The 18,152-nt window shown below is 44.7% G+C and overlaps 15 non-coding genes across 15 annotated transcripts; 12 read left to right on the forward strand and 3 right to left on the reverse strand.

Annotated features, from left to right (window-relative positions):
* Positions 1-4,251: 4,251 nt before the first annotated feature.
* Positions 4,252-4,324, forward strand: TRNAV-CAC. Its single transcript has one exon. It is a non-coding gene; the product is annotated as a tRNA-Val (tRNA).
* Positions 4,325-4,943: 619 nt separating this feature from the next.
* On the reverse strand, positions 4,944-5,016 carry TRNAV-CAC. The gene has a single exon. It is a non-coding gene; the product is annotated as a tRNA-Val (tRNA).
* Positions 5,017-6,163: 1,147 nt separating this feature from the next.
* On the reverse strand, positions 6,164-6,236 carry TRNAK-CUU. Its single transcript has one exon. It is a non-coding gene; the product is annotated as a tRNA-Lys (tRNA).
* Positions 6,237-7,307: 1,071 nt separating this feature from the next.
* Positions 7,308-7,380, forward strand: TRNAK-CUU. The gene has a single exon. It is a non-coding gene; the product is annotated as a tRNA-Lys (tRNA).
* A 253-nt stretch (positions 7,381-7,633) lies between these two features.
* TRNAK-CUU lies at positions 7,634-7,706 on the forward strand. The gene has a single exon. It is a non-coding gene; the product is annotated as a tRNA-Lys (tRNA).
* A 248-nt stretch (positions 7,707-7,954) lies between these two features.
* Positions 7,955-8,027, forward strand: TRNAK-CUU. The gene has a single exon. It is a non-coding gene; the product is annotated as a tRNA-Lys (tRNA).
* A 582-nt stretch (positions 8,028-8,609) lies between these two features.
* Positions 8,610-8,682, forward strand: TRNAK-CUU. Its single transcript has one exon. It is a non-coding gene; the product is annotated as a tRNA-Lys (tRNA).
* A 253-nt stretch (positions 8,683-8,935) lies between these two features.
* TRNAK-CUU lies at positions 8,936-9,008 on the forward strand. Its single transcript has one exon. It is a non-coding gene; the product is annotated as a tRNA-Lys (tRNA).
* A 577-nt stretch (positions 9,009-9,585) lies between these two features.
* On the forward strand, positions 9,586-9,658 carry TRNAK-CUU. The gene has a single exon. It is a non-coding gene; the product is annotated as a tRNA-Lys (tRNA).
* A 250-nt stretch (positions 9,659-9,908) lies between these two features.
* Positions 9,909-9,981, forward strand: TRNAK-CUU. Its single transcript has one exon. It is a non-coding gene; the product is annotated as a tRNA-Lys (tRNA).
* Positions 9,982-10,219: 238 nt separating this feature from the next.
* Positions 10,220-10,292, forward strand: TRNAK-UUU. The gene has a single exon. It is a non-coding gene; the product is annotated as a tRNA-Lys (tRNA).
* An 820-nt stretch (positions 10,293-11,112) lies between these two features.
* TRNAK-CUU lies at positions 11,113-11,185 on the forward strand. The gene has a single exon. It is a non-coding gene; the product is annotated as a tRNA-Lys (tRNA).
* A 653-nt stretch (positions 11,186-11,838) lies between these two features.
* On the forward strand, positions 11,839-11,911 carry TRNAV-CAC. The gene has a single exon. It is a non-coding gene; the product is annotated as a tRNA-Val (tRNA).
* Positions 11,912-12,520: 609 nt separating this feature from the next.
* TRNAV-CAC lies at positions 12,521-12,592 on the reverse strand. Its single transcript has one exon. It is a non-coding gene; the product is annotated as a tRNA-Val (tRNA).
* A 3,686-nt stretch (positions 12,593-16,278) lies between these two features.
* Positions 16,279-16,350, forward strand: TRNAH-GUG. Its single transcript has one exon. It is a non-coding gene; the product is annotated as a tRNA-His (tRNA).
* The last annotated feature ends 1,802 nt before the right edge of the window (positions 16,351-18,152 follow it).

Raw genomic sequence — 18,152 nt, forward strand, 5'->3', positions numbered from 1 at the left:
TACATGGAGGAACTTTTATTTCTCTTGGGGTAGGGTAGAAAGAACTGTGACAGATGGAAGGTGACTAGTGATTTTGATGAAGACAGGAAGAAACAAAGGAAGGAAGGGAGGGCGAAAGAAACAAAGGAAGAAAGGAGGAAGTAAGCAAGTAAGGAAAGAATGAAGAAGAGAAGGAAGGAAGGAAAGAAATAAGTAGGAAAATAAAAACTATTTTTAAACTATCTGGAAGAGAGAGAAGGGAAAACATAAGTGGAGAAGTTTTATCATCCAATGAAATTTCATATACATTTAAACAAATTCTACTTTTAAAAATTGCAATTTCACATGCAACTTTCTCCCCTCTGTGTATTGAAATGTTTGTATTTGTTGATGATGGCTAAATTCATAATCTTAAATTGTTTACAAGAAAGAGCAAACTCGATGAATGCTGTCTGTATTCATGTTGAATATAATTTCTCAGCTAATGGTGATTTTGTTATTGTTGTTCAGTCATTTCTGACTCTTTGTGATCTCATTTGGGGTTTTCTTGGCAAAGATAATGGAGTGGTTTGCCATTTCTTTTTCCAGTTTATTTTACAGATGAGGAAACTGAGACAAAAAGGATTCTGTGATTTACCAGGGTCACGTAGAGATTTAACTCCAGGTCCAGTTTTCTGTCTATACACTACACCACCACTGCATCCACCAGTTCATTACTATGTCTCTTTCCCCATGATTCATCTAACATTGGTTATTCTCTTTTGGCATTTTCACAACTTTGCTGAGTGTGGTGTGAAAGGAACCTGAGAGTTGTTTGGATTTTTGTATTTAGTGATTTGGAGCAACATTATATGTGGTTGTTAATGGTCTGCCATTCTTTTTGGGGAATGGTTTTTGGTTTTATATTATTTCTGTTAGGTGCCTGTATATCTTAGATATTAGTCCCTTACCAGAGAGATTTGATAAAGAGATTTCTTTTTACATCAACTGCTTCCTTTCCCATTGTACTTACAATAATTCTCTCCTGGGAAGATATTTTCATTCCATGTAACTAAAAGCATCTATTTTCTTTTCTTTTCAATCAGTTCTTTCTTTTATTCAACCCCCCTTTCCTTGATAAGGAAGTAATGAGAGAAGGGTTGAGGTGATGTTCAACAATTATGTAGTTTTATAAAATAGTCTGGTGTCTGGAAGTGCTCTGTGACTTTTCCCTGTCATTTCTACTTTCCCCCATTATTTCATTCAATAATAATAGACCTTTTGTTCCTTCAAATGAATTTTGTGATTATTTTTCTAGCTCTGTAAAACATCTGGTTGCTACGTTAAGCAGTATAACACTAAATTTGTAAACTAATATGGATAGCATCTGCTCTAAGGAATACAATGATAAAAAATAAAAATTCGACTTATTACAAAAAATCCTGCTATAAATATTACGTTGTAACAAGGAAATGGAACCAAAGTAGATACTCGCCAACTGGGTAATAATAAACTGGAATAAAAATAAGCTAAGGCAACTGATATAATGAAATATTAATGCCATAGTAAGTTGGTTTTTTAGTCAAATCCACCTCTTCCTGCACGAAATGATCAAAACTAAAAAGCCCGAGAAGACAACCGGACTATTACAAAGTGAAGTTAAGTACTAAGAAACCAATACATATAATAATTAGAGCAACATAAATGGAAAGGACAAACAACAAAAAAGACTGAAACCGGAATATGACAAAATCAACTATGCTTGACCTTAGAGAAAAAGCATTTGAACAGCTGGATTTTTATGGAGACATCTCTCTCCAAAGAATATCAGACATCTTATGTGTTATTTAACTTTGGTGAATCACTTTCCCCTCTCTTTTGAATACTTATTTAAAAGCTTCCCATAATGGAAGGGCTATGTTAATGATTGTAGGGGATGTAAGCAAAGATATTGATAAGAAATGCATTTTATTTAAAAAAAAAAACTGTATGTGCACGAATGTTTGTGGCAGCCCTTTTTGTAGTGGCTAAAAACTGGAAACTGAATGGATGTCCATCAGTTGGAGAATGGCTGAATAAATTGTGGTATATGAATATTATGGAATATTACTGTTCTGTAAGAAATGACCAACAGGATGATTTCAGAAAGGCCTGGAGAGACTTACACGAACTGATGCTGAGTGAAATGAGCAGGACCAGGAGATCATTATATACTTCAACAACAATACTATATGATGACCAGTTCTGATGGATCAGGCCATCCTCAGCAACGAGATCAACCAAATCATTTCTAATGGAGCAGTAATGAACTGAACTAGCTATGCCCAGAAAAAGAACTCTGGGAGATGACTAAAAACCATGACATTGAATTCCCAATCCCTATATTTATGCCCACCTGCATTTTTGATTTCCTTCACAAGCTAATTGTACAATAATTCAGAGTCTGATTCTTTTTGTACAGCAAAATAATGTTTTGGTCATGTATACTTATTGTGTATCTAAGTTATATTTTAATATATTTAACATCTACTGGTCATCCTGCCATCTAGGGGAGGGGGGGGGGGGGTAAGAGGTGAAAAATTGGAACAAGAGGTTTGGCAATTGTTAATGCTGTAAAGTTACCCATGTATATATCCTGTAAATAAAAGGCTATTAAATTAAAAAAAAAAAACAAAACAAAACAAAATAACTTCCAGGGACAATGAAACTCATTTTGGTAGAAAATAAGTTTAGCCTGATTTATTCTATCATATATTGGAATTCCAAATATATGATCTACCCAAATTAGAGGAGAGTGAAAGGAGTCTCATAATTACAACTCAGTGGAAGTTCTTAACCAAATAAGTGATAGAGATGATATTAAAAGAGAAAATTAATTTTTTTTAAACCACAGAAAATGTAACAACTCCTGCAGGAATAGGATCAATACAGGCATTATAAGAAGGAAGACATATACCGGCAAAACTTACATCTGAAACCACTTGAAAGAAGTCTGATATCCTGAAAATTTACTCATTTATGAAACTAAGTACCATCTGGCAAAACAAGTCATTGTTTCAAATGATTATGATCAATTTCCAAGAGACTTTCAAATGATAAACCACCTAATGAAATATTGCTGCAAATCACAAATAAAAAGAAATAAACACAAGTCAAAATAATTCCAAAGTTTTACCTCAAACCCAGCAAATTAGCAAATATAACATAATATGGAATCGTCATGGTTGGAGGGACCTTTGGAAGAAAGAAAAACTCATTTACTGATGGTGAAACTCAATTACAAATTGGTTCAACCATGTTGGGAAAGAAATTGGAATATATATGATCGTCGCGAAAGTGTTCCTACGCTTTGATCCAATGATCTCATTTCTGTATGTATTTATATATATATATATATATATATGTATATATTTCCTAAGTCAAGAGATAAAGAAGAGTACCAACATATATCATAATATTCATTGAATTTCTTTTTTAATAGGAAAAAAAACCTTTTTGGGAAAAAAGAAAAGGTGCGCCAGACAACTAAGGAGTGGCTAATTAACTGGTGAGTTATTTCTCGCCAAAAAAAAAAAGAGAAATAATTTGAAGACGACGACAAAGGACCACCCAGAGTAAATTCAGCAGAGAAAGGAAAATGATGCTCAGAATGACACAATAATGTGAATAAAAAGGACCCTCGGATGAAAGCAGTCTTGGCCCGGGTAAGAGATGTGGAAGATGTTTCTTTCTGGCCCTAAATGCACAGATCTCTGCTTCCCTAGGGATGGGGAAGGCGTCCGATGAGGATTTCTTGAAGCCTTCCCTGCGGTTGACATGCAGGCTCTCACACTGTGCGGTTTGCTGTGTTTGTCTTTTGCAGTTGCGGGTGATGCGACAGTGAAACTCTTCAAAGAGCTCCTTTGGGCTGTTGCTGTGGGCGCGGATCACGCTTTCGAGTTACAGCCGGCCCTGCCAGCCAGAGGCTACACAAGAAAGCTTCAGAGAAAGCGCCGGGCGCCGAGACAGACCGGGCTGGGCTGGGCGGCCGGGAGGAAGCGCGCAAGTTCCAGGAGGAGCCCGAGTGAGAGAGAAATGTCCGCGGTTTGTGAGTGCGCCGCCCGACAGCGGAGTTACAAGTGCCGGACTCGCCCCCTGGGAAGCTGTGCCTCGGGGTGAAAGCGGAGCCTTCGCTTCGCCCACGAGGTGCGAGTCCCCGGGGGAAACAGTCCCTAGCAGACAGATGCCCCGCGGCGCCGAAATGAACTAAGAGGTGCCGAGACAAAAAAGAGTCGGCCGCTGTGAGGGAACGTCGTTTCCGTAGTGTAGTGGTTATCACGTTCGCCTCACACGCGAAAGGTCCCCGGTTCGAAACCGGGCGGAAACAATTCTTGGGCCCTTTTTGCACCTTGCCTCGCAAACCCGCCTCTACACTACCCTGTTGCGCTGGCAGCTCGCAACAAATGCTACCAGAACCTCTGGGGCTCACCTTTCTCGCCATCTTGGCACTTGTTACGCCGGCTCCTGCCTACCTTGTTGTGGCAGTTTGTTCGCTCCTGAAGCTCTTAAACTAAAGGGGGTACGGCGGGCCACACAGGAAGGCCACCTGCCCCTCGCGATCACTCAACTAGTCTTTATTAAAGGCTTGTCTACCAGGTGCCAAGCACGGGGCTGAACGTTGGAGACATCAACAAAGGCAAAGGACCCGTCCAACCCGCAAGGAGCTCACGATCCAATAAATGGGGGTGCCCCGGCCTTTGGCCGAGATTGCGCACAGTTAGGTATTTGTTCAACATCCAGATGATCAGCGACTTCCTGTAGATGCCAAAATGCACGGCCCTGACCCCAGGTCAGTGACCCAGACCTTGACCCAGACAGACACCAAAATGTCCAGAGCGCAAAACACTCCACCACCACAAACCAGCCGACTGGCTGCGTTCCGCTTCTAGCACCTCTGAGATGCTGGGTCTGCGGCGACTTAGTCCCACGAAAATAAGGTGCGCTCTTGTTTCCGCCCGGTTTCGAACCGGGGACCTTTCGCGTGTGAGGCGAACGTGATAACCACTACACTACGGAAACCCGGCGTGGAGGCCCTGCCCAGGAACGCCCCTTCGAGTGGGAAGGCTCGCCCAGCCCGCTCGGGTCCGCTCGGGCCCGCTCAGCCACCCTTGCAAGCCGGCCTTCATAGAACTCCCTCCTGGGCCTCTAAGAAGCTGTAGCAGGCGCCCGGCACAATTTGTTACAGAGGCGGACGCAGGCGCTGGGGAGCGCTTAACGTCTGGCCAGACACCGAGACGTTGGGGGGACAGGGGACGTTGGCGTCCCCCCCACCCCAGCCAAAAACAGTCCCCTGATCTTTGTCTTGCCACTGCACTGAGAGGACGATGGAAGACGGACCAAGACCACGACTGTGCGACTCTGCCTCGCCGCAGACTGGCAAAGTAACTGCCTCCCCATTCACTCCCGGGTCAAGATCTCGCCCCTTTCCTCCCATTCCCCTCCCTGCCCCCAGCCCCCACCGTGCTGTCACTTTGTCATCTTCCAAAACCAAGGACAAACGACACTCACCTCTGGAAAGCTGCTCCTGCTCTCGAGAGCAATTGGGTGGTCACTGGCAGACGCTCACCCAGCTCTACCGGCTCCGTCTCTCTCCACTTCCAGCTCCACCTCCCTCCACCTCCAAGGTCTGGTTTAGCCACGGAAGAAATTATGGAGCATGTGGAGTTGGGCGACTAGTTCTTCAAAGAAAATGGGGGAGAAAAAGGAGAAAGCGCCCAACGTGTGGTTCGAACCTACGACCCTGAGATTAAGAGTTTCATGCTCTACCGACTGAGCTAGCCGGGCAAGAAAAGACACATTTTCCTTGTCCCTTTCCTCCCCCACGTGGGTACCATTTCTGGAATACAGTCAGTCCCGCAGTGATTGTCCTTTATAGAATCCTTTTGTTCTATCAGTTGTTAGCCTGGGTAAAGGGGAAGTTCTAGGTGAGGTACCGAAAATTGTTTCTCAAACTCTCTTCCTCCCCTTCTCCGCCTCCTTTTCGTCCTCCTTCTCAATCCCTTGTCTTCTCCTTCTCCTCCTATTCCTTCTTCCCAACCTTTAAATGTGTTTCCCTCTCTCCAAATTTAGTCTGAATAAATTATTAGATTAGTCAGTAACTGGTGACTATTAATTAGTCACTCAATGTGACTGATTCTTTAAAGAAAATGGAGAAAAGAATAGTACACGCCCAACGTGGGGCTCGAACCCACGACCCTGAGATTAAGAGTCTCATGCTCTACCGACTGAGCTAGCCGGGCATTGCAATACTTCATTTCCTTCTCTTTTCCTCGGCCATCTCCACGCCTCATTCCTGGAATCCAGTCCTTCAGGATTGGGTTTGTTTTTTTTTTTTTTTTTAATCTTTTTGTTCTATCAAGAGTCAGCTCAGTTGAGGCCAAGTCTTCGTCTTCTTGACCCCCACTAGGCTGATTTGTGTATGTTTTCAATGGATTATCCTCTTGTCCAGCTTCCATTCATACCTTGACAACACCTGACCACAGGTTGACACCACTTTCGCCATTCTCTGTATCTATTTAATTGGGGCTGAAGAGGAAGCGAGAGAGTTTTGTGACCTGGCAAAGTGCGTTTCATAGGAATTGACACAGTCTGTGTAACCCGGGCAATTGAGCAGGCTCTATGGGGTAGTCAATGTTCACTGAAGGATCTTAAAAAAACTCCAATGGGATCTGGATGTCCGGCACAAAATCGTGTTGTTATTCAGTGTGCTATCCCACCCTTTCTCTCCACGACCCTGGATTTAGTGCCTTTTACACTTTTTTGGACTCTAGCTGATGCTTCTATTCCCTGAGCACGAATGAGCCTTTCTTGTGGAACCGTAATGAAAGTGGAGAAAAATCCAAAGCAATGATCCTTTACACGAGTAAGGTACGAAAAAAATACAACATGGTTGCTATTTTAACTTTCCCTACATCAAAACCAACCTTCAATGGCTTCCAATCTGAAAATACCATAAAAAATGGAAGGGAAAAAAACGTTTGTATGTTTCCCGGGTAGCTCAGTCGGTAGAGCATGAGACTCTTAATCTCAGGGTCGTGGGTTCGAGCCCCACGTTGGGCGCGTTTTTCTTTTTCTCCTCCAAAGCTCTTTGAAGAACCAGCCACTCAACAAGCCCAGTCATTTACTCAAACAGTGTCACTAAGTTTGCAATGAGAGAGAGCAGACGGACACAGATTCATAGAGACAGGGAGAAGAACAGACACAAGGAGAGGACCAATCTAAGGGACTTCAGCATAGCAGTAACTATTCCAAGAATGGTAGTGAACAGTTACTGTTGGGGGAGGGGTGGCAAGCATTTGTTTTGTTGCGTTGCCCGGCTAGCTCAGTCGGTAGAGCATGAGACTCTTAATCTCAGGGTCGTGAGTTCGAGCCCCACGTTGGGCGCCTTTTTCTTTTTCTCCTCCAATGCTCTTTGATGAACCGGCCACTCAACAAGCGCAGTCATTTACTCAAACAGTGTCACTAAGTTTGCAATGAGAGACAGGCAAACGGACACAGATTCATAGAGACAGGGAGAAGAACAGACACAAGGAGAGGACCAATCTAAGGGACTTCACCTTTGCAGGAACGGTATTCCAAGAATGGGAGTGGTGAGTTACTGTTGGGGAAGGGGTGGCAAGAATTTTTTCCCTGCGTTGCCCGGCTAGCTCAGTCGGTAGAGCATGAGACTCTTAATCTCAGGGTCGTGGGTTCGAGCCCCACGTTGGGCGCGTTTTTCTTTTTCTCCTCCAAAGCTCTTTGAAGAACCAGCCACTCAACAAGCCCAGTCATTTACTCAAACAGTGTCACTAAGTTTGCAATGAGAGAGCAGACGGACACAGATTCATAGAGACAGGGAGAAGAACAGACACAAGGAGAGGACCAATCTAAGGGACTTCAGCATAGCAGTACCTATTCCAAGAATGGTAGTGAGCAGTTACTGTTGGGGAAGCGGTGGCAAGAATTTTTTCCCAGCGTTGCCCGGCTAGCTCAGTCGGTAGAACATGAGACTCTTAATCTCAGGGTCGTGGGTTCGAGCCCCACGTTGGGCGCGTTTTTCTTTTCTCCTCCAAAGCTCTTTGAAGAACCAGCCACTCAACAAGCACAGTCATTTACTCAAACAGTGTCACTAAGTTTGCAATGAGAGACAGGCAGAGGGACACAGATTCATAGAGATGTGGAGAGGAATAGACACAAGGCAAGGACCAATCTAAGGGACTTCACCTTTGCAGGAACGGTATTCCAAGAATGGTAGTGAGGAGTTACTGTTGGGGGAGGGGTGGCAAGCATTTGTTTTGTTTCGTTGCCCGGCTAGCTCAGTCGGTAGAGCATCAGACTCTTAATCTCAGGGTCGTGAGTTCGAGCCCCACGTTGGGCGCGTTTTTCTTTTTCTCCTCCTATGTTCTGTGAAGAACCGGCCACTCAACAAACGCAGTCATCTACTTAAACAGTGTCACTAAGTTTGCAACCAGAGACAGGCAGAGGGACACAGATTCATAGAGATGGGGAGAGGAATAGACACAAGGCAAGGACCAATCTAAGGGACTTCACCTTTGCAGGAACGGTATTCCAAGAATGGTAGTGAGGAGTTACTGTTGGGGGAGGGGTGGCAAGGATTTTTTTTTTGTTACGTTGCCCGGCTAGCTCAGTCGGTAGAGCATGAGACTCTTAATCTCAGGGTCGTGGGTTCGAGCCCCACGTTGGGCGCGTTTTTCTTTTTCTCCTCCAATGCTCTTTGAAGAACCGGCCACTCAACAAACGCAGTCATTTACTCAAACAGTGTCACTAAGTTAGCAATGAGAGACGGGCAAACGGACACAGATTCATAGAGACAGGGAGAAGAACAGACACAAGGAGAGGACCAATTTAAGGGACTTCACCTTTGCAGGAACGGTATTCCAAGAATGGGAGTGATGAGTTACTGTTGGGGAAGGGGTGGCAAGAATTTTTTCCCTGCGTTGCCCAGCTAGCTCAGTCGGTAGAGCATGAGACTCTTAATCTCAGGGTCGTGGGTTCGAGCCCCACGTTGGGCGCGTTTTTCTTTTTCTCCTCCAAAGCTCTTTGAAGAACCAGCCACTCAACAAGCCCAGTCATTTACTCAAACAGTGTCACTAAGTTTGCAATGAGAGAGAGCAGACGGACACAGATTCATAGAGACAGGGAGAAGAACAGACACAAGGAGAGGACCAATCTAAGGGACTTCAGCATAGCAGTAACTATTCCAAGAATGGTAGTGAACAGTTACTGTTGGGGGAGGGGTGGCAAGCATTTGTTTTGTTACGTTTCCCGGCTAGCTCAGTCGGTAGAGCATGAGACTCTTAATCTCAGGATCGTGAGTTCGAGCCCCACGTTGGGTGCCTTTTTCTTTTTCTCCTCCAATGCTCTTTGATGAACCGGCCACTCAACAAGCGCAGTCATTTACTCAAACAGTGTCACTAAGTTTGCAATGAGAGACAGGCAAACGGACACAGATTCATAGAGACAGGGAGAAGAACAGACACAAGGAGAGGACCAATCTAAGGGACTTCACCTTTGCAGGAACGGTATTCCAAGAATGGGAGTGGTGAGTTACTGTTGGGGAAGGGGTGGCAAGAATTTTTTCCCTGCGTTGCCCGGCTAGCTCAGTCGGTAGAGCATGAGACTCTTAATCTCAGGGTCGTGGGTTCGAGCCCCACGTTGGGCGCGTTTTTCTTTTTCTCCTCCAAAGCTCTTTGAAGAACCAGCCACTCAACAAGCCCAGTCATTTACTCAAACAGTGTCACTAAGTTTGCAATGAGAGAGAGCAGACGGACACAGATTCATAGAGACAGGGAGAAGAACAGACACAAGGAGAGGACCAATCTAAGGGACTTCAGCATAGCAGTAATTATTCCAAGAATGGTAGTGAGCAGTTACTGTTGGGGAAGCGGTGGCAAGAATTTTTTCCCAGCGTTGCCTGGCTAGCTCAGTCGGTAGAGCATGAGACTCTTAATCTCAGGGTCGTGGGTTCGAGCCCCACGTTGGGCGCGTTCCTATGTTCTGTGAAGAACCGGCCACTCAACAAACGCAGTCATTTACTCAAACAGTGTCACTAAGTTTGCAACGAGAGACAGGCAGAGGGACACAGATTCATAGAGATGGGGAGAGGAATAGACACAAGGCAAGGACCAATCTAAGATACTTCAGGATAGCAGTAACTATTCCAAGAATGGTAGTGAGCAGTTACTGTTGGGGGAGGGGTGGCAAGAATTTTTTTCCTTTCGTTGCCGGGCTAGCTCAGTCGTTAGAGCATGAGACTTTTAATCTCAGGGTCGTGGGTTCGATCCCCACGTTGGGCGCGTTTTTCTTTCCTGTCCCCCATTTGCTTTAAGAACCAGTCACTCAGTAAGCTAATGATTTATTGAGTCACTGTCACTAAACCTGGAGAGAGAAATACACATTTGAGGGTTCGGAAGAAGGAAAAAGAGGAGAAGGGGAGGAAGACAAAGGATGGAGAAGGAGAAGGAAAGAAAGAGTTTGAGGAACAATTTTTGGTATTTCATCTAGGAATTCTCCTTTACTCAAGCTAACTTTTGATAGAATACAAAGATTCTAAAAAGGACAATCCCTAAGGGAATGTATTCCAGGAATGGTATCCCCATGGGTAAGGAAATGGAAAAGGATAATGTGTTTTCTTTCTTCCGGCTAGTTCAGTCGGTAGAGCATGAGACTCTTAATCTCAGGGTCTTAACTCCCCACGTATCTCAGGGTCGTGGGTCCCCACGTGGGATACATTGTCCTTTTCTCTCTCCTAGTTCCTTTAAAGAACTAGTCACGTTGAGTGACTAATTAAGTCACCAATTAGTGACTAAGCTAATAATTTATTCAGACACTGGCATTAAACTTGGAGAGAGAGAAACACATTTAAGGGTTGGGAAGAAGGAAAAGGAGGAGAAGGAGAAGACAAGGGATAGAGAAGGAGGAGGAAAAGGAGGCGGAGAAGGGGAGGAAGAGAGTTTGAGAAACAATTTTCGGTACCTCACCTAGAACTTCCCCTTTACCCAGGCTAACAACTGATAGAACAAAAGGATTCTATAAAGAACAATCACTGAGGGACTGTATTCCAGGAATGGTACCCACGTGGGGGAGGAAAGGGAAAAGGAAAACATATTTCTTATCGCCCGGCTAGCTCAGTCGGTAGAGCATGAGACTCTTAATCTCAGGGTCGTGGGTTCGAGCCCCACGTTGGGCGTATTTTCCTTTTTCTCCCCCATTGTCTTTGAAGAACTAGTCACCCAACTACTCCTCATGATCCATAGTTTCTTCTATGGCTAAACCAGAGCGTGGAGGTGGAGGAAGGTGGAGCTGGAAGTGGAGAGAGATGGAGCCGGCAGAGCTGGGTGAGCGCCTGCCAGTGACCATCCAGAGCAGGAGCAGCTATTCACAAGTGAGGGTCGTTTGTCCTTGGTTTTGGAAGATGACAAAGTGACAGCACGGGGGTGGGGTGGTGGGGGAAAGGGGTCGAGATCTTGACTCGGGCGTGAATGGGACTGCAGCGAGGCATAGTGCCACAAAGTCGTGGTCTTGGTCCGTCTTCCATCGTCCTCTCAGTGCAGTGGCAAGACAAAGATCAGGGGACTGTTTTTGGCTGGGGTTGGGGGGACGCCAACGTCCCCTGTCCCCCCAACGTCTCGGTGTCTGGCCAGACGTTAAGCGCTCCCCAGCGCCTGCGTCCGCCTCTGTAACAAATTGTGCCGGGCGCCTGCTACAGCTTCTTAGAGGCCCAGGAGGGAGTTCTATGAAGGCCGGCTTGCAAGGGTGGCTGAGCGGGCCCGAGCGGACCCGAGCGGGCTGGGCGAGCCTTCCCACTCGAAGGGGCGTTCCTGGGCAGGGCCTCCACGCCGGGTTTCCGTAGTGTAGTGGTTATCACGTTCGCCTCACACGCGAAAGGTCCCCGGTTCGAAACCGGGCGGAAACAAGAGCGCACCTTATTTTCGTGGGACTAAGTCGCCGCAGACCCAGCATCTCAGAGGTGCTAGAAGCGGAACGCAGCCAGTCGGCTGGTTTGTGGTGGTGGAGTGTTTTGCGCCTGGACTTTTGGTGTCTGTCTGGGTCAAGGTCAGGTCACGACCTGGGGTCAGGGCCGTGCATTTGGCATCTACAGGAAGTCGCTGATCATCTGGATGTTGAACAAATACCTAACTGTGCGCAATCTCGGCCAAAGGCCGGGGCACCCCCATTTATTGGATCGTGAGCTCCTTGCGGGTTGGACGGGTCCTTTGCCTTTGTTGATGTCTCCAACGTTCAGCCCCGTGCTTGGCACCTGGTAGACAAGCCTTTAATAAAGACTAGTTGAGTGATCGCGAGGGGCAGGTGGCCTTCCGTGTGGCCCGCCTACCCCTTTGTTAAGAGCTTCAGGAGCGAACAAACTGCCACAACAAGGTAGGCAGGAGCCGGCGTAACAAGCGCCAAGATGGCGAGAAAGGTGAGCCCCAGAGGTTCTGGTAGCATTTGTTGCGAGCTGCCAGCGCAACAGGGTAGTGTAGAGGCGGGTTTGCGAGGCAAGGTGCAAAAAGGGCCCAAGAATTGTTCCCGCCCGGTTTCGAACCGGGGACCTTTCGCGTGTGAGGCGAACGTGATAACCACTTACACCAGGAACGACGTTCCCTCAGCGGCCGGGACCTTTGTCTCGGCACCCTTAGTTCAATTCGGCCGCGGGGCTCTGTCTGTAGGGCCTGTTTCCCGGGACTCGCACCTCGTGGGCGAAGCGAAGGCTCCGCTTTCACCCCGAGGCACAGCTTCCCAGGGGGCGAGTCCGGCACTTGTAACTCCGCTGTCGGGCGGCGCACTCACAAACCGCGGACATTTCTCTCTCACTCGGGCTCCTCCTGGAACTTGCGCGCTCCTCGGCCGCCCAGCCCAGCCGGTCTGTCTCGGCCCGGCGCTTTCTCTGAAGCTTTCTTTGTAGCCTCTGGTGGCAGGGCCGGCTGTAACTCGAAAGCGTGATCCGCGCCCACAGCAACAGCCCAAAGGAGCTCTTTGAAGAGTTTCACTGTCGCATCACCCGCAACTGCAAAAGACAAACACAGCAAACCGCACAGTGTGAGAGCCTGCATGTCAACCGCAGGGAAGGCTTCAAGAAATCCTCATCGGACGCCTTCCCCATCCCTAGGGAAGCAGAGATCTGTGCATTTAGGGCCAGAAAGAAACATCTTCCACATCTCTTACCCGGGCCAAGACTGCTTTCATCCGAGGGTCCTTTTTATTCACATTATTGTGTCATTCTGAGCATCATTTTCCTTTCTCTGCTGAATTTACTCTGGGTGGTCCATATACATACATACACACACACACACACACATATATATATATATATATATACATATATATATATATATATATATATATATAGTAGCTTAATTGGGTAGGGCGTGCTGTTATCCAGTACGGGCTATTACACTTTTGGAGAGTTGTTTGTCCTTCGTTCTCAAAGAGGACCGTGACATCAGGAAGGTGATGTTGTGAGATACAAATGAATTGGATTTAAATGAAGAAAGGCTGTATAAGGCTACCTGCCTCATTTTCCCCTCCAGAGCCATCTGGGTCCAATGGCTAGATATAGATTAGAATGACCGCATATGCCCCTGAATGCAATTGGTCTTTTTAAGCTAGGATCTTCCACAAGTCTGTTTGACAGGCCACACCCATGCAGTGATTGAGGCTAGGTAGCAACCGAGGGAAAAAATTTACTCTTAACCCCCCCCCAAAAAAAAAAAAAAAAAAAAAGCTAAATAAATCTGAGAGGGGAAGACCCTCAATGTTCTGGCCAAAGCAGAAATGACTACTGTTTACGTTTAATCTGAGTCAATCACGACCCAGACAACTACTGGAACATACAAGGCTTGGCCTGAGATGCCTTGGTGGACAATTAATGAGAATCGGAGCATGTTCCTTAGGAATGAAAGACATCTTGGGAGGGCTCAGAGATTCCCTCATTAAACTGAAAACTGGGTAGACGCGCCTGGAGTTTTTCACCTAGGGTCAGAGAGGTGGGTATCGCAGAATTAAAATTCACTCTCACCTCTCTCCGTGAGAATGGAGGTAACGATCGATTTGAAGCCATGGACTGATTAAAAAAGAGAGAGAGACAATGACCTTGACCCACAAACTCCAGAGCAGAATTCGATTTTTACTTGTCTCTTGAGCAGAACGCGACTGACGTGACCGAATAACTCGAACGGAAATCTGTCGTTCTTTTTTTTTTTTTTTTTTTTCTGTGTCAGAGAACCCAGAGGTGGTAATAAAAATAATAATAATAATAATAAAAAATCAAGTCGTATTGTTCCCTGCTCCGTCTTGTGGGAAAGGAGGCCAAAAAGGAAAAACAAAACAAAACTACTCTAGCGCGATTCTTACCCGGGGCGTGGCTAATCCGAACAAACACCAAAGGGTTTCCTCATTGCTCGTTGAGAAATTAGAAAGCAGCTAATACGGGACCTCACTAATTCATTGACTTTGCTGTTAATTCCAGGAGATAAAACTGATGTTCTCTTGAAAGATGGGCTGTGCCATCAGTTGGAGAATGGCTGAATAAATTGTGATATATGAATATTATGGAATATTATTGTTCTGTAAGAAATGACCAACAGGATGATTTCAGAAAGGCCTGGAGAGACTTACACGAACTGATGCTGAGTGAAATGAGCAGGACCAGGAGATCATTATTTACTTCAACAACAATACTATATGATGACCAGTTCTGATGGACCAGGCCATCCTCAGCAACGAGATCAACCAAATCATTTCCAATGGAGCAGTAATGAACTGAACTAGCTATGCCCAGAAAAAGAACTCTGGGAGATGACTAAAAACCATTACATTGAATTCCCAATCCCCATATTTATGCCCACCTGCATTTTTTATTTCCTTCACAAGCTAATTGTACAAAATTTCAGAGTCTGATTCTATTTGTACAGCAAAATAACGGTTTGGTCATGTATATTTATTGTATATCTAATTTATATTTTAATATATTTAATATCTACTGGTCATCCTGCCATCTGGGGGAGGGGGTGGGGGGTAAAAGGTGAAAAATTCGAACAAGAGGTTTGGCAATTGTTAATGCTGTAAAGTTAACCTGTAAATAAAAGGCTATGAAAGAAAGAAAGAAAGAAAGAAAGAAAGAAAGAAAGAAAGAAAGAAAGAAAGAAAGATGGGCTGTGTTTAGTGAAGTGTATAGGACACATTCTAATGTCTTCTCACTCCCCCTCTCCCCGCCTCTGTCCCACATGGATATCAAGTGTCTCCTTTCTTCAATTGGCATGAAGTGAAAATGGTTCATTTGAAATTGTTTAGTTGTTTTAGTCACTGACCTGCAGGGGGATGGGGGTTGAGGGTGGGGATAATGAGGTCTCTTCTTTCCTTTATGAAATTCTGGCTTCCTTCCCCCCTCGGACCTTCCAGATTCTCGTGGGACATGGACGAAGGGTCCTCTCAATTAAATCCTTTAGGACTCAGGTCGTGTCTTAAGTAGAGCTGCAGTGTACTGAGTCAGATGGCAAGGAGAGATGGAGCCGTGGGGTGGGGATTTGTGAAGGTGCAGGTGAGGAGGAAGCGTTGTCTCTCAATCCCCGGGAAGGAGCTGTTGATCTCCTGGTTTATTTCATCTCCTGACACTCATGAATCAAATCCTGTGGTAAAAAGGTAAAAAAAAAAAAAAAAAAAAAAAGAGAGAGAGAGAGAGAAAGAGGAAGAAACTAGCTTCCAAGTACCTATCACCTGTTCCTATTTGTCCCGGAGGCCAACTGCGACTTCTCAGGGAAGAGGAAGATGTCAAAAACCACGAAAATCCAAATCCAGCAAAGTTCCCAGAGGATTTTCGGCTGACCTGTGGGAGTTTGAGAGCGGATGAAGGGACCCAGAGATAGATAGTAACAGGCAGGGAGAGAATCAGAGAGAGGGTTCTTAAACCCTGGGAGCCCTGGGAAATGTGGGACAATACAGATAAAGGAGAGGTAACCATGAAATGAGAGACACAGTTAAACAGACACACACACACACACACACACACACACACACACGTGATAATGTGGACTGGGACTGTTTCCCTGTGAATGGAGAGAAGAGTCCATGTTCTAATGTTAACTGTTTACACAGTGCCCACTGTGAACTGCCGAACTCCACTCTTGGAAAATGAATTTAGACTAGAACAAGAGAACCTAGTACCATCAGAAAGCGAAGTGAAAAACAGTTGGAAGAAAAAAAAACCTCACTTTACTGGGGAAAGCAGATTTAAATGATAGCAAGAGATAGATTTGACGTCGTGAACGTCCGGTTGAGTGGCGAGCCGTGATCGTATAGTGGTTAGTACTCTGCGTTGTGGCCGCAGCAACCTCGGTTCGAATCCGAGTCACGGCAGTATTATTGACAATTTTGTTGATGGGTTTTGTCTGGGGTAATGAAAATCCAAGTAGACATTGCAATTTGGTTTACTTTGGAGATGAATGATAGAAGGGGATCAGGGATAGTGGATAATAGTAAACCAAGCTTAGCAGAATTCTTTGAAATCTGCTTTCCCAGAACCTTCTATTTCTTCATTGTGCCACCACAGGGGCTTTAATGTATATTTAATATTGCTCTGAGAAGTATCATGATATAATGGATAGAAAAATTATCTCTTCACCGCTTTCAACTTTTGAAGCAAATTAATCTTGGGATCTGAGCATCTTAAGCTTTCTGTGCTGAGCTATAGGTTACAGAGAAAGTCTTCATTTTTATTAATAAAGTTTCCTCTTTGGGAGGCTCCCAGTAAGAATGAAATCAGACTTTTAGTACTTCCAAACCCAAATGTAGAGGGCCAGCATGGAATAAGTCTATGTACAGGAAGAGTACCATCCCGGTATTACTTGAGATCTGCTCTCTGTAAGAGCTACTGGAAATTCAAAGCATTGGCTCACAGTCTTCCCTGACAGTGATGAAAGACATCTTGAGATAAATTTAAGGTATCTTGGTGGACAATGCAGGTAACTGGAACAAGACATAACAAACTATGCAATTTTTGACTTTGTTAGATAAGTAGTTTGTTACTGTTAATTGCTCCAGTTTATGACTGTTAGATAAGTAGATTATTATTACTAGTTACTGATTAATGTTATTGTCAAGCTGGAACGTTGGAAATGTATACCTGTAACCTTGGAATGTACACTAAATAGCCAAAAAAGTTTAGTATTTTTGCAATATTAATTTAGAGAGTATATAAACTCTGGCTCTCAGGTCAATAAACAGACCGCTCAACAGAATCCTGTCTGGTTCCTGTAATTTCATGATCATGTTCTCCATATTCAATGGAGCTGGATTCCCACATCCAAAGGACTAGCTATATTTAGATATATTTAAAAAATGAAATAATGTGTGATATATTTATAACATCCCTTTCTGGGCACTGTTTCCAAATTTCTTTCTCAGATTACAGATTAGATCTCCATAAGATTGTAGAGTTATATGATCTGTGCATCTGGGCTTCTGCTACTTTGCCTCACTATTTTTTATCGGTGTATTTTCCCTCTGGGCCTGTTGGGTGGCTTGGTCACACTTTGAATAGAAGGCTGGTCTCTTATCTAACTAGGGAAGACAGGAGTTAAAATCTCTCAAATACTAGCTGAGTGGTTCTGGAAAAGTTCTTTGTAACTATAAAATGGAAATGTTAACCTCCCATACTTGTTTTATTAAATGAGATGGTATATAGTAGTCACCTTAATAAATGCACGTTTCTTTTGTTATAGTGAGCAGACATCAGTTTTCAACCAAGGTTTTTATTAAGATAAGATAAGGATGGTAGCTATTAAATATTCTCTCCTCTTCTTGCCCCCCTCCCCATATACTTCTTTAAAAAAATAGCTTTTTACTTTCAAAACACATGCAGAAAGACTTCAATACTTACCTCTGGCAAAATTTTCTCCCTCCTTTCCCCCACCTTCTCCCTTAAATAGCAGGTAATCCAATATATGTCATTTGAGTTTGAGGAGAGGTACATTTCTTCTACACATATTTCCACATTTATCATGCTGCATAAGAAAAATCAGAGAAGAAAAAAAAAAAAAAAAAGCAAGTAAAGAATAACAAAAAAGGTGAAAATAGTATGTCGTGATCTACATTCAGTCCCCACAGCTCTCTTTCTTTCCAGATGCAGATGGCTCTCTTCATCACAAATCTATTGGAAT

The sequence above is a fragment of the Sarcophilus harrisii genome, chromosome 4 (genome assembly GCF_902635505.1).
Source record: "Sarcophilus harrisii chromosome 4, mSarHar1.11, whole genome shotgun sequence".
Lineage (NCBI taxonomy): Eukaryota > Metazoa > Chordata > Mammalia > Dasyuromorphia > Dasyuridae > Sarcophilus > Sarcophilus harrisii.